Source organism: Oryctolagus cuniculus, chromosome 3 (genome assembly GCF_964237555.1).
Source record: "Oryctolagus cuniculus chromosome 3, mOryCun1.1, whole genome shotgun sequence".
NCBI classification, from domain to species: Eukaryota; Metazoa; Chordata; class Mammalia; order Lagomorpha; family Leporidae; genus Oryctolagus; species Oryctolagus cuniculus.
The window spans coordinates 30,264,486-30,289,049 of NC_091434.1; the positions used below are offsets into that span (position 1 = coordinate 30,264,486).

Below are 24,564 nucleotides of genomic sequence, written 5' to 3' on the forward strand. Positions count from 1 at the left end.
ATTTGTGAGCTGAGGTCATGATGGCAACGTTGATTACAGAGATGCTAAGGCAGAAGACTCTGGAGGTGAGAAACAACAGTTGTACAACAGGCTTGTCATGATTTAAACTACAGTGGAAAGAACAGAATTTCTATGTATTTTCCTTGTGCAAATACTTTAAAGTGTGTAATGTAATTACTCAGCTGTGTCATGAGAAAATAATAAAAAAAAAATCAGTGTGCTATTTTCCTATAGTTTCATTGATGAATTTCCCTATTCTCATGTTCCTTTCAAATAACACCTTTGCAGTGGGTGTTTAAATGATCAATAAATGTGTGTGTGGGGGGGTATATTTTATACAATGGTACTTTGTTATATGACCATGTTTTCCAATCCTTCTTGATATGAAAAAAAAAAATTCCCTTTAGAATTCTCAGGTTTTTCAAACAAGGCTCTGCCCGATGGTAAACATATACCAAAAGGGAACACATAAGCCCAGGCCAAAAAGGCTTACCCACTGTTTCCTAGTAGCTAGAACTTTCTTGGGTCACAACAGTCTGTCTTAGAAAAAGCCTTTTTGATTGTTTTGGCTACTGGCTTTCCTTCAGGATCTGATTACTACTGGGTCATTCCCTGAGTTCTGCTCACAATGGTTTTAAATTACTCAAGCATTGGCACCTCCTCACTAAAGTATTTGCTTTAGTGAACTTACAATTTCTTCCAGAAATTACAACTGTTTCAGAATCAAGCTCCCCTTGGTAGTAATTACTGAACACATGGTATGATTGGAGTTCTTGACATTCATTAAAAAAATGATGGGGGTGGATGGAAAAAAAAAGGAATAAAAAATTGCAAGAAGTCAACTGGCTTAAGTAAATCATTATACTTCTTAGGAAGGATTTAGACACAGTCCCTCAGAAGGAATCAGTCTCCAAGTTCAGTTATACAGGGATTTTGTACATTACTTCTTTTTCTCACACAAACTACAAACTGAAGCATCAAACTGTCTTCCCTTATAAGCATAAAAAATTTTTTTCTCATTTTTAAATGTTATGATGCTTGGGAATTTGAATTGAAACTCACTCTGAAGGAAAGCAACATTTTCACTTTCAAGGAGAAAGCAGTGGTCACACACTTAACTGCAATCAGTATTTTCACAAAAGTCTATGGTCACAGGAAATTGAAATGCATGTCAAATAATTTAGTAGATAAGTTGATTTTGTAGATTTAATTAACAGAACGACTTTTATACAATACTGTGACACAATATTCCACTCACATAAAATAATCAGATACATGGCTACCTTCCATATAAATAGCAATGTTTATCATGTTCCAAATGAATAATACTAATGGAACAAACACAGAATATGATGTATGGACTGTATTTTATTATTTATGAAGCTATTAAGATATCATATTTCTTTAAACATTTTTGCAAAAGTACCAACTCTGTGACCTTTATTTTTATTTTTGGAAAAATAATTTTACCTTTACTTTTTATTTTTCTTCAAAAGGGTACACCTTTCTTGACTTCAAAATGAGTTTTTTTTAATATTTATTTATTTGAAAGGCAGAGTTACAGAGAGGCAGAGAGAGTCTTCCATCCTCTGGTTCATCCCTCAAATGGCCGCAACAGCTGAAGCTGTGCTGATCCAAAGCCAGGAGCCAGGAGCTTCTTCCGGGTCTCCCACATGGGTGCAGGGGCCCAAGGACTTGGGCCATCTTCTACTGCTTTCCCAGGCCATAGCAGAGAGCTGGGTGGGAAGTGGAGCATCCAGGACTTGAACTGGTGCCCATATGGGATGCCAGCACTGCAGGTGGCAGCTTTACCCGCTATGCCATGGTGCCAGCCCCCCATAAGAGTTTTTATTTGACCAGCTGTTGTGGTTGTTTGGGGAGTGAACCAGAGGATGGAAGACCCTTCTTGCTGTCTCTCCCACTCTCTATGTATAATTCTACCTCTCAAAGAAATAAATAAAATCTTAAAAAAAAAAGAAGTGATATGGTCACTTCCAGGGTTGGCTCATCAACAGCTGCTATATGCTGCTCCTTGGGCTCTGCCCTTCACCAGATCGATGCAGACAACGATGAGACAAAGCCACAAATGGAAGAAGCCTGGGTCTGTGATTGACTGAGAGGAGAACAAATATTCTTGCAGCCTGAACACGGAATCAGGACTGTTGAGTTAGCAGGAAACAAAGTCGTGACCCTTTTCTAGATCTATTTGTTATAGAAATTAGCTCATCCTAACATATTTGCTTGGAAGAAAAGGATCACGATTTTTTTTTTAAATGAGACCAGTAGAAGTAACAGGATTAAATTAAACACATTAAAGTAACTACCCTCAATTTATTACCTCTATAGCAGTTGTTGACAGAAAGGATATCTTGTGGGTGTCAGAGTTGGAAAAATGAAAGAGCAAACTTGAAAGGGGGACATTTACTGCTGTTCTTCCTAAATTATTCTCTTCAATGACCTTTAGCTTTTCTGGTGTGATTGCAACAAAGTTGGTTCAGCCTTCAAGTTGGTCCGTTTGTGATATCCTCTTTCTGGCCAAAGTGGGGTTAGCACTGAAATCATTGTCAAGGAATCTTAGGACAGTCTGATGTTTTCCAAGGACTAAGTGGAAGCACTCCCTTTCCTGGGGTGGTAGAGAACACATGTGTTTACAGGTGCTTTACTTCACTTCCAATCTCCTTGGTCCCTTTCATGCGCTATCAATGTTGTCAGCTTCCTTTGAAGGAATTGGAGACTTTCATTTTTGTTAACATTGTTCCATGTGTTCTTTAACAATTCTTTTTCTTGCCTCCTTCAAAACTTTGTTTTGTTAAATATCCCCTCATGTTTGCACAGTGTCAGCTCATTCTTCCTCCCTTACTTTTCGGTTTTTATAAGGTAGACAAAGAGAAATTGAGTACTTTGTATTAGCAGAAATAACAAAGGTAATTGTAACAAGAAAAACATGGTATATAAAGAGAGGTAATTAAGTGAGGAAGCCACAAGTGGTCTGCTATGGCTAGAATGAAAGATAGGTAATTCAGTAGGAGAAAACAGACTGGAGATTGTCCAGGATAGCTCTGCGCCCTGGATCAATGGATCTTTAATGAGTTTAGGTCTTTATACTATGATGTACACTAGAAGTTACATGGGAGAGCAGGAAAGGTTGGGATACATGTAGTGGAGGCCTGGAATGAAGGCGTGAAAACAAGAAAAAGAAGGCTAAACTGTCTGAGATATCTCATAACCTTGTACCTACTCATATTTAGTAATTAAAGAAGAGAAGCAGCTAATATTGATTTTTAGATTTTCGTATGAACACTGCAGTATCCAGTAGTACAGATATGCAAGACTTTGGGGACAGGAACAATCAGAGGGAAAATTATCAATTTTGTTTTGGATACTTAGAATTTGTAACACCTGACTACAGCACAGGTGCGTGATTATGTCCAGGGCACAGAGGTTCATGTTCTGTGGTCAGACAGATGGAGCTGGAGAGACTTCACAGTTACTGAGGTTTTCATGTCTCTTGATTGTCACTAATAACCTATTAAACATGCAGTGTAGTACTTTTTGTTCATTCTTTATTCTCACTACCTTAACATATCTCTTGGTGTAATGGCATTCTTGGCTCATGACAGGCATGGTTCCTCCTTCTCTATATCTTGCTGATTTATCTCTAATTCTTCACCCCTCCCCAACCAATGTGAATATCCTCCAATGTTATTTGTTGGTTTCTGGAAATATCCTCTTTCCCATGGACCTTCAGATCTCATTGCTCACATGCTGAAATTGTAGATGAGTAATTTCTCCTGAATTTTAGTCTCAACTGTTATCTTTAGCTCCAAATGGCTTTTCTACTAAATTTCTGATCACATCTTGAAGATGTAAACATAAGTCAGTGATGTAAATTTCCAATTGTCTTCTTTTTTTTTTTTCAGAATCTACTGCTGTATCTATGTCTTTGCATGTATAATCAAGCCTCCTAAATAAAATTTGATCACGTCACTCTACTGCTCAGAAAACTTGCAGCCTACTGAATCCCCACAGCCTAATGAATGAAGTTTGGCTTTTTTTTTTTTTTTTAAATCTCTGCTTATCTCTTCTCCCTCCTGATCCGACCCATTCTCTTACCCTAGGTAACCCGATTAAATAGCTTCTCCGTTTCTTTTAACGCATATTGTAGTTTACATCTTCTATGCAAAACCCGACTTGGATTTCTTTGCTTTACAGAACTGAGACTCAAGCGAGGTAGAAATTAAAATATTTATAAAAATAAATGAAAAGATTTTACCTGCTTTATCACAATTCCCCATTTGTGAAAATCTGACTGACTTAAGGAGTTTCCATAGACCAATGAGAACTGGGCAGGTGTTTTACTCAGGTTAGGTCACGATTATTAAGTACAAATGTTTCATTTCTCACTATTTTTCACTTTTACATTTTTTTTCTAGCAGTAGAAGGAGCCTGAGGGACCCTAGAGAGACAAGCCAAACACACCACTTCAGGGGAAATGGCCACGTACCTCTTCAGGAAATAGCTAGGTCCAGGTTCGCAGGACACAGGCTGAAGGGCATTTTTGCAGTTTGTCACATTGTGCTCTAACTCAAATTAAAATCGTTTTTAATTAGGATACGACTGAGACTTTAAAGTTCCCCAAACCCACGGTCACATTTGTGGTAAATTTTGTAGATATGCAGGCTTTGGAACTATCTGTATTGAAATGCTGCATTGGTCAAGCTATGCATGTGCACACACATACATAAACACATGCGTGTCTTCTAAGTCTACCTATCTTCTGTTCACCACTGGGACAGGACAGCAAGGACATCTTACAAGTGGCTTCATTTTTGCAGAAACTGTGGCAAGCAAGTTAAAGCCTGAATGCTAACTTTGCACATGAATCATCTTTTCAAGCTGCTTGTCTTATCTCCCAATTTGTTGACAAAATTCATTTTGCTCTCCACTTATTATGCTTCTCCCTTTCTTTCTCTCTTGCTCGCAACTCTCTTTAATCTTGAAAAATGCTACTTTCTGCCCCTAGGGGCAAGGAGAGATGAACAAGACTTTCAAAGGCTTACAGATATGTCCTCAAACTATCTCAGCATAACAACCAGCATAGGGGAAAAAAATCTCTTAATCAGTATGCAACTGAGCTTTTATGACATGGCAACCATAAAATATATATATATTTATATATGCATGTAAATGAGAAAAGAAACATAGTATTGGAAATTCTTTAAAATATTGATTACAGGAAACATCAAGCAAGAAGTCCTCATGCATTTATCATTATTTTGAAGGCTGGCTACATTAACTATTCTTTTAATATATTAACATCCTATTCGTTGGTAATTTATATAGCAATTATTAGTGAAGGGGAATTCGGTGGAGGGGAAGAACAAGAGAGTAAACATACTGCACTAAGATTTGTAATGGTTTTAGGGTGCTGGCTTACTATTCACACCCTATTCACTGATCGCTCTTCCTTCTCCTCACCAACAGGTACAGGATCTGGCCATGATGTGTGTCTTGTCTATTGGTCACAGCATGTTAGATAAAATGCTCAGGTAATTAAAAATTGATAATGCATGAGGCAGACACCGATAGGCGAGCAAACTTCAGAGTTGCACTTGTGTAAAGAACTACAGGGAAATACAAATGCAGTGTCTCAGAAGGCTTCCCTGGCCTTGGCAGCCCATGACAAGAGCCTTGGATGATCACTGATGTCATAAAAAAAAGACTGTTAATTGTTAAAGGAACAACAGTAGTCACTGTGCACTTGCTCCCCAGGTAGGACCTTTGTCTCTATTGAATTGTAATTCTCTTCCCAAACTATATTCTATATGTTGTATGTGGGCATGGGGGCAAATTGTTGAAATCTATGATTAGCATAGAGTTGGTCCTATGTATATAAAGTCATACTAAAAATGATCCATAAGGAAGAAGGAGATGGGAGAGGGAGTGGGAGGTGGGATGGGAGCGGGGTGGGGAGGGGTATGGGGGCAAGAACCACTATATTCCTAAAGTTGTATCTGTGTAAAAATGCATTCATTAAATAAAAAAAAAAAAAAAAAAACACGTAGTGCCTACCTAAATAAACAGTCACCAAGAGTCACTTTAAATCAAAGACAGATATATCGGAGGCCAGAGAGTCCCAGAGAGAGTGAGAAAGTGGTGGCCCGGGTTTTTGCTGGCAGATCCTCAAGAAATCCCATTCTTCCTTCGGCCTTACATTATGAGGCACTCAGAAATCACAGAATAATCTCCTGCTGCTGGTTACGCCAAGAGTGGATTTCCTTTAGTTGGAACCTTTTCCTCAGATAGAGTGAGACAAGGCCGCTGCTACTGGCCTCCAGAATTTTCTGAAGGCAAACATCAAGCAAGATTTGCCTTTCAAGACTTCTGTAAGTCTTCCTTTTTAAGTGGCTTATATTCATAGCCAGTGAAATAATTAATTGCATAATAACCATGTCTAGACCACCTTTCTTTTTTTTATTCATTAGAAATGTGCTCATCAGTGCCCTTTAATTTTTCTTTTCCTATTTCCGTTTGGCCAAACTGTTAAAAGGCAAGACTTACTAACAGCAGTCTCTGAGAAAAAACTGCAGCCTTTTGCAGCAGGTGGTACCCACCTCTGCCCACAGAATTGCAACCCAAACAATCTGCTCTGATTTTCTGAGAAACCGGTAGAATGTACTGATGACTCAGCCTGTTAAGTAGGAGGACTGTTGCTGTTATTTTAACTCCTGCAAAAGTATGTGGGCAAGTCTCCCTCTTTCAGATTCTAGTGAACTTGAGAGATCCCTCTTTAAGCCTCACCCTCGAATATGTTCCTGCCTCAGTAAGAGCCAGAATAGTTTGGGATCTGGTTATGACTGCCAGCTGATCGTAGGACAGAGTAGGATATGGTGATGTTCCAACAGAAATTATTTTTAGAATGCCTAATCTGCCTTTACAATTATTCACAGAGTGCCAATGGACCAGAGCTGAATGCTTATGAGGTAGTAATCAGTGCAAGGCAAGGTACTGATTTTCAGAGAGGGGGGTAAACATAAAAGGTTTTCTTTCGTTTTTTCCTTAACTCTTGGGTTATTGTGGTCCTATGGTTTGGTTTTTCTCTTGCCAACTGTTCTCAACAACATAAACACTCATCAAGTGCTGCTCCTAGGAACAGGCAAAAATAAAACAAAATAACAACTAATTTTACAGAAAATTTTCTTAAATTCTTATTCATCTACAAAAGATAAAAATTTATTTTGAAGATAAAGGAAAACCTCAACAATGTTGGGTTTTCAAAAATCTCAGTATTGTTATTTAGTTAAAAGATTGCAAGGAATAACAAATATTTACTGCTTCTTAAATGGAGTTCCCATGTCCAGCCATTTTATTTGTCCTTAATTTGTCTAAGTGGTTTTTTAGTGCTGTAATTATGATTCAAAATTATACATCAGAAAAATAAAGTTTTCCCATAGTGGTATAAAATCTTGACTCAAATATTAAAGTGCTTCAGTGTTGCAAAACAGATGGCCTCTTTTAAGACAAATGAAGGAATTATTAAAAAGGCAAGAATCATTACTGATGTGCTTGAAGGATAGTGTCTGTGTGTGTGTATTTACCTGCACGGTTCCTTAGTAACTCTCACATAACAAGTCATCCCTTCAAACAGGTGACAGATCACCAAGAACTGGTGGTTCTAAGCTCTGGTGACACGACTAGGTATATCAGGTGGTCTCTGCTCAGTGGGAGGAGATGATATGGGAAGATGTCAGGGAGGTAGAAGGCACCAGTTTATATGGCACCCTGCTGGCCATGGAGGGCTATGGGCTCTAGGTAGCCATTTGTGGGTTTGAACAGAGTCATGTAAATTGATTAAATTTTAATGTGGTCAATCAGACTCTTTGTGATCAGTAGACTACAGAAGAGTAAGATGGAGTCCAAGGGGCTACTGTAGCAGTAAAAATCAGAGACGGTGAATTTGAATGATGTAGATAGAGATGATGAGACGTGAAAGGTATGAGCTTGGTGCTGCAATCATTTGTAACGAGGCTTGAAAAGACTAACTCATACGCCTCATAAAGGTAGTGGAGTCTGGAGCCAAATAATTTTAGACTAGTTAACCTTTGTATTGTAATATTTAAAGGGGTTTGTGTGATAGATATTGATTCTTTATGAATTAGTAAGCCCTACATTTCAGAGACATGTCAGCCTTTACATTCAAAATTACACATGTTAAACTGGAAGTGTTTGATTTTAAATTTCTGAATACAACTACCAATTATCTATTAGGACATGCTTGCAAAGTACTTTGTTACAAAGCATGCCATTCCATGATCCTCTCCAGTTAATATAATTGACATGGTTACGTAATTTCAAAGGCAAACAATGCTAATACAATAGCAAAAAATTATTTAATTAAATGGCCATGTTTGTGGTATCACTGAATATTCGTGGTTCACAATAGCTTGTTTCTTCATTTTTGCTAGATATTGTGTCTTCCTTGCTTTCCTGACATTCGCACTCAACTCACATAAAAGGGTCTAATGAATCTTGGTGGAATAAATGGAACATATTTATATTTCAAGTAGATTAGATTTTTTCCAATTCATTTCCTGTTAGGCAGAATGGTTTCAGAGTCTGACAGACATGAATTTGAAGCCAGGCTCTGCAATCACTATATGATGCTAAGTAAGTTACCAAATGTCTCTGTGCTTTAATTTCCTTATAGGCAAAATGGGAAAGCATTTCTGACCTAAGAGACTTACATAAAGTCTCATAATTACTTATGTTTGCCCAGAAAAATTAGTTTCTTCCTCCTCTTACTCCCACAACTGACATAGTAGTAATTTCTCCCCCTCAAATAACGAGACAGTCATGAAAGATTCTGTGTCTACTTGCTCACAGTAGATTGACATTTACCTTAAGCAGATTCTAGATTTAGCTGTACAGGTAGACACATTTTTGAATTAAAAATCGTTTTTTTAATTCTATGATTGCCTAAAAGAATATGATCAATTAGCACGGCTGAAACTACTTTTTGACTTGAAGGTCTTAAATTTCAAAGGTACCTGCTTATATTTAGGAATAGTCAGTTATTTCCTCCATGAGAAATAAAACAGATTTCAGTTATTATGTTATGCCAAAACAGTGAAAATCATGACTCCCATTAGATTAGAGGGTTTCTCACAAGCTAATTAAAAAAATGCTTTTCTAGCTGGAAAAAATAAAACATAGACAGGACTGGCATGCTAGCATATGTTTAGAACTCTTAATTCCATATACACAAATCCCACAATAGGCTTTGTAAGCCATGCTTAAATAATTTTATCATTAAGTCTCTAAATGCTTAAAGTTATTTAGAAATATTAAATGTTAATCACTAAAAATGAGTCAACTAAATAACAGAATGAGTAAACCAGATCTTCATCAATAGGGATAAATCTTAAATACAGTATTTGGTGAAGGCAAGCAGTAAAAGAATATCTATCGTACAATAGGCTTCCAAAATGTAAGTAATTGTATGACATTTGCTTTACATGTCCGTCATGAGGTATTAGTATGTACATAGGAAGATTGTATCATCTTCATGCTCATGATGATAGCTTAGGAAGAAAGGTGGAAAGTTAAAGGAAGCAGTACCAATTTGTTTTCTTTCTGTGATGATTTAATTCTTCAGAAAATATTTTTAAAATAGCTACATGTTATCATTTGTTTAGTTTATACAGTTGATACTTAGGTATTAACTATTTTTTGCTTTGAAAATTTTATGAACTTTCATCTTTCAAAATCAAACAACAAAAGCCATAAAATGAACATTATTCCAGTCAATTTAAGATTTAAAAAGAAGAAAAGAAAAACAAAAACAAAATAAATGCCTGTGTGTATCAGTATCACTGCAGAAACATTTGTCAAACTTTGTTTTACAGTTTTTTTTCAAACCAATGGAGAACAATGTTATATTCCTACAATTATAATGTCTGTGATTATTTTAAAATTTACTGCATATAGGTAAAAAGGTCAACTTTCCTTTTGATTATTGCTTATAGCTCTTGCTGATGCTACCATTGAACTAGGGTCTTTTTACACTTTATCGTTAATCTCTTTATTTAGTGGAGCATTAAGCCATTGACTTTTATTTAATAAAATATGTTATCTCAAAAACTAAAAAAAGATTATATATATTCAGTACTTTAAATAAAACAAAAACAAATTAAAAGGCATTCCATAGAGTTTCCTTGAGTAAAAAAATCATTAATTTGTAATATTATTATAATTTTATTCTGCATATATCACTGGAATTTTGAGTTCAAAAGAAGATATAAAATAAAGGAAATATTTGGTTCTGTTTTTTAAATAAAGTATTTATTTATTTATGCATGAAACAACTGTACTTGGATATGTAACAAAGGCAAACATAAAAGTTTGTTATGCACTTATTGCACTTCTAATACAGGATCTCTGATTTTCTTCTATAAATATAGAATCTATTCAAAATGAACAAGAATTGGATTGTTAGGAATTTCTATGACAACACAAAACCTCTCTCAAATAGCTGGGGCTGGCATTCTCTCCAGTGCCTACTACTTCCACACCTGTGAGTACAACCTCAAGTGAATTCCTCTTCCACTTATTAGCCCCCTAAGTCTGCCTCATGGCCCTCATTTATAAAATGGGGGTGAATCCCGGTATCTACTTTACATAACTGATAAATTTAGTAAAGTAAGCTAAGACCATGCCTAACATGCTGTAGGTACAGCAGTAACATTATTGGCATCAAGAACTATAGAAGAGACAGGCTTAGTTCAATCCTCCTTTCAGAGAAATATCTTTTCATTCTGTTGCTTTGAAATTAATCCAAACACTATGAACTATTTTAACAATTCTAAATATATTAGCTATGGGAATACTAAGTGTATTGCTTCTTTATCAAGATGAAATAATATTTTTAAAGATACATTAGAAACATGGTTATACTAATGAGAAATTCTTCACAGCTGCTGGTAACTAGGGTAACTAGTTCCTAGTGGATAGGGTCTCACCTATTCAAGGAAGAGATGAAATAGTGGAGTTTGTTGTGTCGTGTTCTCAGAGGGTTGGTGATGTGTTCTGGCTTCTGTCTGAAAAATATAAAATATAAAATTAATAATTTAATCTTTGATCCATGTACATCAACCAGATCATGTAGTTCAGTACAAAATGAAACTCATGGTTTTCCTATCTTTATATTAGTTAACTATGAGACTAGAAGATCAATTTGATGATGGCTTTTGTGGTTTTCATTGATCATTTATAACCTGGTAGGCACTAACTCAGATGTTTACCTTGAACAGTGAAAATGCTATTGAATGCTTTTCTCACTTTTTAGCTTCACTCCAATGATGCTTCATTAATTATCATATCCAATGAAGAATATATTTTTGAATTGTTTTCACCTAATAAATAGCATATAATCATACTTTCTTCCTAAGAGAATACCTTTGTGATGTAAATTGTTAATTATATCCAATAAGCTTGGAAGGACTGGCTTCTAGCCCAGTTCACATTGATTCTCTTTAGCACAGGGTGGAGAGAATTCATTAACTAATTAATTTTTCTCTGTACAATGCAAAACTTATTGACATTCAGAATCTTAGACATCATTCTAGTTTAGTAATTCTACTTAAGAATTGTATCTTGAAGAATATAGACTACTTATTACTGATGTGGTACCTAGGAAGAAACCAGAAATATGAGAAAGCACTAAGGCTTGTTTTTAACTCATAAACCATTCATGTGCAAGCATTCTCATCTAAAGGGAAGATTACAAAGGTGCACAATGCACAAAGGATTCCATAGCTGAGACCTATTATGAAGTCCAGCTCTCCTACATTAGGTGTTTACAAACATGCATCTCTATGTCTTTTTCTAGGGACTGTGTGATTTTATCCCTGGTAGAGTGGACACCACTGTATCCTTAAGGAAGATGCTGTTCTACAGATAAAGGACCCTGAGATTCAAATGTCGTAGCTTACTAACTCTTGTTTAAGATCCAGCAAAGTTTGAAAAACAAGATGTAGATGGCTAAATTCTTTTCTACAATCCTTCAAAGTGCATCTGGATATGTGCAGACAAAAGAGTGTTTCCAAAGCCAAAAATACCAAGTGGGCCAGATTCTCTATTAAGGATTTTTACGTGTATCAGCTAATTTAATTTGTGAACATTCAGACACAATGTACAGCAGCAAACAAGTCTACTAATAAATATTAAAGTTACAAAGACTTAAAGTTTAAATAAATAAAATTTTGCAAGCAGTAAGAATGATGGTAGAAGTCTCTATTCACTGTAATACTTGAATAATTCTTATAAAAGAAGGGTGTGACACCTAAATCTTTGTACCCAGCTTTTTTTTTTTCACTCTAGTTTAATGTGATTCTCAAAACTGGAATATAAGTAACCATATATTCAGAGTTCTATACACTATAACTTAAGACTATTTAAATAACTTTTAAGGATAGTTTTAATCATAAGCATATTAAAGATGATAGGTTGACTTCAGAACAAAAACAAAAATACCTCTGGATCTTGTTCAGAAAGAAAGTCTTTAGGGACTGAATGAGTGAATGTTGAATAAAATATCAAGTTTCTTTTTAGACTCCCTATTTTCCTTGAATTCCCTGGAGTGCATATCAAGCACCCATGCATGCATGTATGTAAGTGTGCAAGTGCACTTTATATAAGTATCTGTGTTTTTTATCCTAGTTAGAATAAGAAAAGGAACTTTATAGAATAATGATCAGCAAGCTATGGTCCATGAATTGGCTCCATCCTTGGTGCCTATGTTTGTAAATTCAGTGTCAATGTAGTCCATGGCTATGTAGCTGAGAAGCTATGACAGAGACCATGTGACCTGCAGAACTCCAATGTTTACTGCTAAATGTATGTTGACATATCTGAGTCAAAGAATATAGCCATTATCTGAATAATATTTAAAAATAGTACTAAAATATATTGCCTTTTAATCTTTCCAAAAATTAACTCAGGAATTATTTATGTTTAAAAATGAAAAAAAAATTTTTTTGACAGGCAGAGTGGACAGTGAGAGAGAGAGACAGAGAGAAAGGTCTTCCTTTGCCGTTGGTTCACCCTCCCATGGCCGCTGTGGCTGGCACGCTGTGGCCGGCGCACCGCGCTGATCCCACGGCAGGAGCCAGGTACTTGGGCCATCCTCCACTGCACTCCCTGGCCACAGCAGAGAGCTGGCCTGGAAGAGGGGCAACCAGGACAGAATCCGGTGCCCCAACCGGGACTAGAACCCGGTGTGCTGGCGCCGCAAGGCGGAGGATTAGCCTAGTGAACCGCGGTGCCGGCCAAAAATGAAATTCTAAAAGCTAATTTTATCTCCTAAAGAATTAGGAAATAATTGGCAACAGGATAATAAGATTATTAGAAATTTCAGGATACTCAGTACTTAGCAATAAAAACCATGCTCAATTTGTTCATAATCTTGACTTGTGGGTTTTTTTGTTTGTCTGTTTAAAAAGTGAAATTTGGATTTGGCACTGCGGTGTCAGCAGGTTAAGTGACTGGCATCCTATATGGGCACTGGTTCAAGTCCCAGCTACTCCACTTCTGGTCCTGTTCCCTGCTAATGCATTGGGGAAAACAGCAGAAGATGGCTGAAGTGCTTGGGCCCCTGCCACACATGTGGAAGATCCATATGTAGTTCCAGGCTCCTGGCATTGGCTGGCCCAGCCCTGGCCATTGCAACCATTTGAGGATTGAACCAGCAGATGGATGATCTTTCTGTCTGTCTGTCCCTCCCTTTCTCTTTTTAATCTCCTTTTCAAATAGATAAATAAATCCTTTAAAAAATAAGAATGACCACCTATTTTCCTAGGCTTTTTTTTATGAGAAAGAGATAAATACCATCTGGAAATTTATTTTTACATGCAATTTATGGTCCATTTCCTAAGGCATATAAATCTGAATAGTCATCTTAAATCCACAAAGTGGTAATATTTATTATATCTCAAAATGATTAAATCACTGAAACGGGTTTTTGTTATTAGTATTATTTGGCACAGTTTTAGTACTAGAAGCGTTATACAGAGTGGCTGCAAGATCCTCCAAATAATGTTAGCAAACATTTATAGCATTTTCTGTGTGCCAGAACTTCATATATATTAATATATATTAACTCATTTATTCCTATATTCCTCTATATAACTCTTTAACTACTATTATCCTCACTCTAAAGATGAGAAAACAGGCCAACACAACTTAAGTGTCCTTTCTAGCATCACACAGTTAGAAAGTAGCCAAACCTCTTGATTACATACCAGCTTTTTACAGAATTGAGAATTGGTTTTAGGTCTCCAACTTTAGCTAAAGACAATTTGAAGCATAAAGACTTATGGCTCCTCTGAGAAGTGCTATTTCACTATGGCAATTTTCTATTTACTAAAAATACTTGCTAAGCACATTTATTTTTCAGCATATCAGCTTCTTGAACAAATCAAAATTTACTCAGCTACAATTCTGCTTCTTATTTTTATCCATTATTTCCATCAAGTTTGCTTCTGCCACTTTCCAGAAAATCTTAGAGGTGGGTATAATATTGTTGGGAATAATGACTGAAATCACTTGACAAAATAATTGATTATTATGTTTAAGAGCTAGCCTATATAAGATAGAGAATAGCATGTATGATGTACATTGTGTTGGGTAAGTCATTAATAAGAGGTTGAAAATAAATAATTGTTCAGCTATATACTAAATCAGATTTTATCAACTGATGATGCAGATAAACAAATGTGCTTACACTGCACCAAGGCTGCATATAGCATTTGTCTGGCTTCTGGCAAATTCATATGCAAGCTATATGCAAGTAGAGTACTGAAGTTAGAAGGATAAATTAATGAATATTTTTATAACTCCATAGGCTAAATATTACCAAGGTATTGTATTCTCAACTGATGTAAGAACCTACATTTCATTAAATAACAAAAATTACTAACACAAAGTCTTCCTGGATTGTTGAACCAAGATTTACTGTTTATTTGCCTTTGAAACACATTTTAGCATAAATAGTGTGTTGCTGGAATCCTAAATGGTGTTTCTGAAGAACAAACTTAACCTCAACAACTAGAAACTTCAGTCAGCTTTCAAATAAGCAATGATAGCATTTATCTTTATCTCTGTTATCCAGCTGCTCTATAAAATTAAGAATAATTCATGTAATTCAATTCACTTGTATAGGACAACAAGATTTCCCCTATTGAGAACCAAATTTTTAAAATACTTGGTGATATATCTATCATCCAGTCTTTAAAACTGCTAACATAAGATAATTTAGTCTCACATGCTACCGAACCATTTCTATTCCTCAATATGATTTACAATCAGTTCATTCTCTACTTGTTCCCAAGTAGAAGAAAGGCCTTGTGAACAGGGGTCACTGATAGCTGGGCAGATCAGGAAAGGATCTTTTTAGGGACTTTTGTTAAAGTAATTTTTAGGAGGACACTAAATTTCCTGCAAAGGAAATATACTTCACAACACACACTTGAAAGAATTAAAAAATTATTAATAAAAACTCTAGTTAAAAACATAGTCTTCTACAGGATCACAGTCAGTAAGAATTCTCCCCTTCCACCTCCAAACCTGCTTCTCCAGGCTATGGCTGACCTAGCAGGTTGGGTTAAGCTGATTTAGTAGCAATGATGTCCAAAAGCATCTCAACATAATTCAAGGCAGTAAAAATAGTATACAAGCAGGTGAAGGATAAAGGGGCAGGATTAGTCAGAAAGTCAGGCTAAAGTCCCAGAGGCTTTATATAACAAAGATTTATATCCTGCTCACAGAAATCCTAATGCAAGTACAATGACTCCAGGCATCTTTCCCTTGTGGTGACTGACATATCTGGGTACATTGTTCTTGCGGCTCAACTCCTGGTTTTAGGATTACAGAAGTAGGGGAAGATGATATTCGAATGGCTGAACATTGCCTCTTGAATGCTTTAATGAGAAAATGACACTTATTACTTCCTCTCAGCTCACTGAACTGAACTTGGCATTGCTTAAAAGCAAGAGATTGAGAGACATTGAGGGATAAATGCATATTTCATGAACTATAAATACTTCCCTCATAGGGTGAATGAGGCATGATGACATTGGTCCAGCAGGCTACTTTAGACTTTTTCCTTATTGAAAGGGTAGCTCCATAATATCAGCTTTTACTTCTTTTGCTAAATTGTTACCACATGCTGAGTCTGACTCAATGTATAAATAACACAAATATCTCACTTCATAAATATGAATTTGCACTGAAATGTGGAGAACCTTGAGCAGCAACAGGGCACATGTGTCATTGTTTTGTTTATTTATATATTACACTGTTGTTTTCTGTTCCTACTCAGAACACATCTGAAGACATATAATACTTCTTTGCTTGACAGAAGCCATCTGTTTTTGTTTCTAAATTTTATACAATTATAGCTCTTTATTTTTAATTATTTACTCATTTTAAATTGACAGATAAATTCATGTATGTTATCATGTACAACATGATAGTTTGAAACGTATATATTGTGGGGTGGCTAAATCAAGTTTATTAACATATGCAATCTCATATAATTTTGATTTTTTTCATGTGAACACTTAAATTATTTTTTTCAGGAATATAAGAAATTAACTGTAGTCACTATATTGTACAATCAGATTCTTAAACTTATTTCTCCTCCCTCAATGAAATTTTGTAACCTTTGACCAACCTCTCCTATTATCCTCCTTCCATCCAACCTCCCCAGCTTTATATACTCACCATTCTTCTCTCTATTTCTATGAGATCAATCTACTTTTTTAGATCCTACATGAGTGTGATCATGTGGTGCTTGACTTTCTTGCTTGGTTTACATTATTCAATATAATATCCTCCAGTTCATCTATACTGTCACAAATGACAGGAGTTTCCTTTTTCTAAGGTTGAATAGTATTCTAGTATTCTATTATATTCTCTCCTTCTGTGTGTGTGAATATGTATATATATACATATGTGTGTATATGTACATATACATAAATATATACATATAATATTTTCTTTACCCATTAATATATTGATCGACACCTAGGTTGATTCCATATCTTGGCCATTGTGAATAATAATGCAATAAACATGAGAGTGCGGATGTCTACAGTACTGATTTAATTTTCTTGATATACTGTGGTAGTAAACCCACAGTAATAGGATTACTGGCTATATGGTAGTTTATTTTTTAAATTTTCTGAGGAACTCCATACTTTTTTCCACAATGGCTGTACTAATTTACATTCTCACAACAGTGTTCATGGGTTCCCTTTTGTCCATGACCTCACCAGCACTTATCTTTTATCTTTCTGTTAATAGTCATTTCAGTGTAACAATAAACTTAGAAATGGTAGCATAAATTAATGGAGATACACAGTTTCAACTCCCTGTTTAATTGCAGCTCTCTTCTCTATTAAGTATCCTTAACCACCTCCAGGAATGTCTCTGATAACACGGTTCTTATACCTTTCACTTCTTTACATTCCTACAAGTTATTTATATGGTTAATTAAGGCTCCTTAAAATTAAAAATAAATCCACTTCCCATATAGTCACAATGGTTGGTCAGGGCTGGGCTGGGTTGGAAACCAGGAGCTAGCAACTCAATCCAGGTCACTTACATGACTGGCAGGTAGCCAGTTACTCGAGTCACCAACACTGTCTCCTAGGGTCAACGTTATTAGGAAACTGGAGTCAGGAGCCAGAGCTGAGAATTGAAAACAAGCACTACCATGTGGGTTACGGGTGTCCTAAGCAGCATCATAACTACTAGGCTAAACATGAAACCCAAGAACCCCAGATTTAATAAGAATCATGTTAAGTCTATTTAGAGAGAACTCCCCAGCCTTGGTATGTAATTATCCTGGATACCTGATCAAATTCCATATCCTTTGCCTTTGATGTCTAAGTCTTTGGCCTTCCTTCAGCAAGAAACTGGTTCAGTATGTTTAGTAAGAATCACTATATCCCTGATATTTCTTCTCAGAAACTTTCCATTCAAAGCACCTTCACTTTGCTAGATATCTATAAATAGATAACTGATTTTGCTTTATTGAGCCCAGTCTCTTTCTCCTGTTGCAATATTCTTGTTGTAATAGTCCCAATATTGCAATATTTTCTTTGCAATAGTTCTGGATAGTCTTCCTTTCTACTTTAACAAGTGTCAGAATATCTTTTCCTGTAATAGCTCCAGTGGAAAGATGGCTTGTCAAAAAGGCAGCAAGAGAGACTTCATCAGAAACCAATTCTGTTAGTACCTTGATTTTGGACTTCTAACCTCTAGAATTGAGAAAACAAATTTCTATTGCTTATGCTACCCAGTCTTGGCATTCTTTCATTGCAGCCAGGGTAGACCAATCCACACCCCTACCACTGTCTATTTCTGTACAATGCCACCAACAATATATGTTATTTATTGGCTCAGTGTCTCTCTACTCCACCTAAACTGATCTGTGAGCTGTGGAAGAGCAAAGGCTATTTTCTTTTGTATTAACTACTCTATATCCCATTCTGACTAGGAAGTAATTAAATTCCACCTTAGTAAATAAAAGAAAAACCCTCAAATTTTGGATTCGGAAGCTGTGTCAGAACCTGGACCATCATTTACTATCTGTGTAATATTAGGCCTTCTAACTTTTTGCATACTCAGTGTTCCAAGAAAATGAAGAATATTACTGGGGCTTTCTTTCAAGGGTTAAATAAAATCGTGTGGTTAGGAAAGTGCTTTGACAATTGTGGAAAATTGTAAAGTGTCAGTTTCAGTCTTCAAATTGTATTTTTTCACCATTTCGCACTTCTGTGTGTTTCCCATGAAGAGATCCTGTATCAAGTTGAACAGGATCCCTGTGTTCATAGTACCATGTGGTTTCTTAGCATCAACTCTTCTTTTTAGTTTTGTTTAGCATCCAAATGCCATTTGGAAGTTCCTAAGACATAGGGTGTCTTTGAGAAGGACTATGCCAGAGAATGCAAGCATTTCATTCACTAATAGCCCAGGGTTCACCTGCTGGGAGCCATCTGTCAACCTGCAGCAGCATACAGAGATATCAGGAAAAGGCACTTGGTTGAACCCTGGTGACAGAGCACCAGGCTATTTTGAGGTTAATGTGGGCATTCAGATTCCAGCTGTGGTCTACAGAAGTCAGAATTTGGCTGACTGATATTCTTTGCCCGAGCTTTTGCACTCTCTAACATTCCTGACTGGAAAAAAGGACAGTACTCCACACTAGAGAGAAGAAAATATAGGCTATTTGTAGTCATCTGACTGGAAAAAACAAAACTCTGACACCTCTACTTCCAGCCTGAAGAGCAAAAAGCTCTGGATGCAGAAGGATTTCACCACGCACTGGAGTCTTGGGGAAGAGTTTACAATGAAGGATGTTTTGCGACTGATTCCTGTCCTTTATCTTTTGCTCCATTTTGAACAAGAGGTAAAGCATGACAACTTTCAACCAGCACAGTAGGGTACAGTTTAGAAACATCCCCTCCCCCTTCTGTAATGTTAATTTGAAAGATCTTCTTTTCCACCCCCAGTTATTTTCCTAATAGGGGCAGCCAACACTTCATTGCCAAAGAAATTGCCTGCAATGATCCATTAAAAAAGTAGGGATATCTTAATTGAGTAGGAATATTAGTTACTGGCTGAGAAAATATACCAACATAAAAGCTGGCCCTGAAATAAAAATGAATAAATTATGTTAGCACTCCCAAGTGTCCTGTAATTTCTATAACAACATCCCTGCGTGCATGATCTGATAATTCTCACTTCAACACTCTTAAAATATTGAGATGCACAAAGATATATTATTAATATTTCATCAAAGACAAGGGGGTGGATTTGCATGGAGCTGATGGGAACAAACAAAGAGTTGCCTCCCTATGAACAGAAGGCAAAGGAGGAGGCAGATTGTCATATGGGGAGCTCTTTTCAAATGTTTTTCCTCTTCTATTATTCTGTTGGGGGTCATGCAGTTCCCCACCACTGTGCTCCTTTCAAAAGGGTGTTCTATTATAATACTTTACTTAATTGGCTTAGATTTTAGTAAACAGACACCACTGAGATGAAGGAAAATGGGTTGGAAGAATGGGGGGGAGCAAAAAATCCACACAGGAGGAGATACAAAGGGACATCCAGACCAGAATGCAGAGCTGGGCCAGATTCCAGAGGACCCAGGCAGCTCGGATTCCTGAAAGGCTTTTATCTAAAGCTCCCGTTGGCCACTTAACATCTATAATCAAACAACATGTGTCCGATTTATATAAAAATATAAAAATAAGATTAAAGTCTGGGCTACAAAACACAGCAAGTAAGCCAATGAGTAAGCAAGTAAACATTCCAGCTGCTCTGATTACCAGTATTCTGAAGGAATGAAGGTCGCTGCTTCCTTGCTTGGGTTCCTCTCGGCTTCCCTGTGACATTTGCCACGTTTGGTTTTTTCAGGCACAAAAATTTCCTTCAGAGAAGGAATCTCAAAGTCTTGGGACATTTTTTTTCCAGCTACTCTAGTTGACAGAATTTTAAAAATATCTCAAAGTCTTGGGACATTTTTTTTCCAGCTACTCTAGTTGACAGAATTTTAAAAATATATTAACTTATATAACTAAATCACAATTTAAAAAACCCTCATTCTCTGTCTATAGGCTAAAGGCAGAGGTAGGGCTTAAAGGCTCCCAATGATCTCCTCTATCTGGGGCCTCCCTAACCCTGGAAGGCCAGCAACCTATGCTGCAAGTGTCCCTGCAACTGGTTACCTGCACGACTTTGCATTTAGCAGAGCGTTTAAAACAGATTCTAGGCCGGCGCCGTGGCTCACTAGGCTAATCCTCCGCCTTGCGGCGCCGGCACACCGGGTTCTAGTCCCGGTCGGGGTGCCAGATTCTGTCCCGGTTGCCCCTCTTCCAGGCCAGCTCTCTGCTGTGGCCAGGGAGTGCAGTGGAGGATGGCCCAAGTCCTTGGGCCCTGCACCCCATGGGAGACCAGGATAAGTACCTGGCTCCTGCCATCGGATCAGCGCGGTGCGCCGGCCGGCCGCGGAGGCCATTGGAGGGTGAACCAACGGCAAAAGAAAGACCTTTCTCTCTGACTCTCTCTCTCTCACTGTCCACTCTGCCTGTCAAAAAAAAAAAAAAAAAAAAAGAAAGAAAGAAAAAACAGATTCTAGAAGTGTTCTGTTAATAAAGATCTAAAGATTCCACAGAAGTTTTTTTTTTTTTTTGCTTTAATTTATTTATGATTTTACTTTTTCTATTTCACATCCTATTTTTTAAGAAATATTTATTGGGGCCAGCGCCTTGGTGCTGTAGGTTAATCCTCTGCCTGTGGCGCAGGCATCCCATATGGGCGCAGGTTCTAGTCCCAGCTGCTCCTCTTCCAATTTAGCCCTCTGTGTTGGCCCAAGAAAGCAGTAGAAGATGGCCCAAATCCTTGGGCCCCTGCACCTGTGTGGGAGATCGGGAAGAAGCACCCTGGCTCCTGGCTTCAGATTGGCACAGCTCTGGCTGTTGCGCCCATTTGGGGAGTGAACCAATGGATGGAAGACCTTTCTCTCTGTTTCTCCCTCTCATTGTCTATAACTCTACCTCTCAAATAAATAAAATCTTTTAAAAAAAGGAAAAATGTATTTATTTGAAAGTCAGTTATACAAAGGGAGAGGCAGACAGAGAGATCTCCCTGCTGCTTCACTTCCCAGAGGGCAGCAACAGCCAGGGCTGGGCCAGGCTGAAGCCGAAGCCAGAAGTCCGGAGCTTAATCCGGTTCTCCCAAGTGGGTGGCAGGGGCCAAACCACTTGGGCCATTTTCAGCTGCCTTCTAGGCCACTAGCAGGGAACTAGATGGGAAGTGGAGCAGCTGGGTCACGAACCAGCACCCATATGGGATGAGGGTGTCGCAGGCAGAAGTTTTACCTACTACACCACAATGCTGGCCCTTCACATCCTATGTTTTATGTGAATCTAAACTGAAAGTCATTCTGCTGAAAGGAATTTCAAAATTCCTACAGCAAAAGCAAAGAAAGAATGGAAATATAGTTAACAAGAGACTGGAAGTCATTTGTGACTTCCTACTTACCTCATGTTTTGAGTGACTGTCTTAGCATGAACTGAGTGTCTTTTCTTACACATAGCAAGTCCACTTCCAACTCATAAAGTACTCTCTCTGATTCCTTAAATCCATTGGTAACTACTTGGAAGGAGTTAAGATCCTGATCTAAGAGAAAGTATTCTTCCCAGAAGACTCCAAGAATTCACTGAATGCCATTACAGTAGGAGATAGGCAAAAGGCAGCAAGAGCTCATTAAATCTCCATATAACTTCAAAATAACACTAAAATCCGGAACACAGATTTCAACTAAGATGTAAGAAAGCACATACGATACCACTGCTATGTCAAAAGATAAAGATCCTGGGGCTGGCATTATGGCATAGCAGGTAAGGCTGCTGCCTGTGACACTGGCATCCCATAGGGGCACTGGTTTGAGACCCAAAAGTTCCACTTCCAATCCAGCTTCTTCCTGTTAATGTGCCTGGGAAAACACAGTAGAGGATGGCCCAAGTGCTTGGGTCCTTGCACCCATGTGAAAGATCAGGAAAAAGCTCCTGACTCCTGTCTTCAGCCTGGCCCAGCCCCAGCTATTAATGGCCATTTGGGGAGTGGATGGAAGATATCTCATCCTTTCTCTGTCTCTTCCTCTCTTTGTGTAACTCTGACTTTCAAATAAGTAAATAAATCTTAAAAATAGATAAAGATCCTTAAGCATCAGATGTTACAACCTTTTCTGTTCTTAAATAAGAGTTCCTTTGAAGTTTATCATAATGTCACATTTTTATGCTTTCAAGGAGCCCATGCATTTCAAAAAAGATATTTACCATTCATCTCTTACTTACAATGTTCTCAAATATTGACCATTTATAGCATCACATAAAAAATGTCTAACATTTTAGTGCAATATAAATGTTTCTCTCATTCAATCAACAAATTACTTGCTATAGTAGCCTGCTGAATAGCACAGTGAGTCTCCAGTGGGGACCACAAAGACTGTTATTTATGTTATTGTTTGGCGGCTGACAAACTGAGTCACAACAGACCCTGGGAAATTTTCTGGTTCCCAACTTCTTGGAGAATTTGTTTTTAGCATTATACAAATGAACCATCATTTCTTTGAAGTAATTTAAATTTAAATCCTTTTTCCTCAAAAAGAAACCATCTGTGAAGGTATTTTAAAAACAATCAGTATTACTGTAATAGAACTCCTTAAAATATCAAGGTAAGCTTTTTTTTTTTTTAAGATTTATTTATTTATCTGAAAGGCAGGGTTACAGAGAGGCAGAGGCAGAGACAGGGAGAAAAAGGCCTTCCATGTGCTGTTTCACTCCCCAGATGGCTGCAAAGGCCAGGGCTGGGCCGATCCAAAGGCAGCAGCCAGGAGCCAGGAGCCAGGAGTTTCCTCCAGGTCTCCCACACAGGTGCAGGGGCCCAAGGACTTGGGCCATTTTCTACTGCCTTCCCAGGCCATAGCAAAGAGCTGGATTGGAAGCGGAGCAGCCCGGACTCAAACCAGTGCCCATATGGGATGCTGGCACTGCAGACCAAGGCTTTAACCTGCTGAGCTACAGCATCAGCCCCAAGATAAGTTTTAAATTGATAGCATTATATCAAAAATGTACATGCATTTTAAAATTAATACTTGAATAATAATTATAAAATATGCATTTTATAATTTTCCAAATATTGTAAGGATTCATCATATTAAATAATCAACAAGCTTTGAACCCTTTTCAAGTACTAGCCTTTAAAACAGAGGTAATCAGGGCTGGTGTTGTGGGTTGGGCCAAGCCAGTGGCATCCTATATGAGTGCCAGTTTGAGTCCTGGCTCCTATATTTCAGATCCAGATCACTGCTAAAGCACTTGGGAAGGCAGCAGAAGATGGCCCACATCCTTGGGCCCCTGTTTTCCATATGGAAGACCCAGATGGAGTTCCAGGCTCCTGGCTTCAACCTGGCCCAACCCTGGCTGTTGTAGCCATTAGGGAAGCAAACCAGCTGCAGAAAAGTCAACCTGCTTATATTTCTTTCTGTTTTTCTCTGTGTGTGTGTGTGTGTGTGTGTAACTCTGTCTTTCAAATAAATAAAACAAATCATTTAAATAATGGTGATTATCAAGTTTTTTTTTTTAAGAAAATAGAGTAATTTCCTTGTTAGTGTCCCATAAAAATGTTACATTAAATGAAATGAAATGTAAATCACTTTGAGCACACACATACAACAGAGCCGTCTGTCTTTGGCAGAACCTTCTGAAGGCTCAAGTTTTAGAGCAACCCAGCACATCTGTCTTCCAGTCTGGGATCAGGTTGCACAGAGTTTTAGTTTGTTTCCTTCATAGTGATACAAGCTGGCAAGTCTCTGGCTAACTTTACACACAGTAGTGTTTGCAGACTCTAATGCGTAGTTTTCCTCTGGGCTCTCTGCTTGTTAAATTACAATAATCTGAAGCAGCTTTTTCCATATATACCCTATCCCTGCCTCTG

At 37.4% G+C, this 24,564-nt stretch overlaps 1 protein-coding gene across 40 annotated transcripts in view; it reads right to left on the reverse strand.

The window, feature by feature from the left end:
• Positions 1-24,564, reverse strand: part of MAP2 (microtubule associated protein 2) — a 308,431-nt gene that overhangs the window by 91,287 nt on the left and 192,580 nt on the right. For all 40 annotated transcript variants that reach the window (XM_051849211.2, XM_051849208.2, XM_008259081.4 and 37 more), the window contains one exon: positions 11,019-11,096. The gene's annotated coding sequence lies outside the window, so the exon portion shown is untranslated. The remainder of the gene's footprint in view (positions 1-11,018; positions 11,097-24,564) is intronic.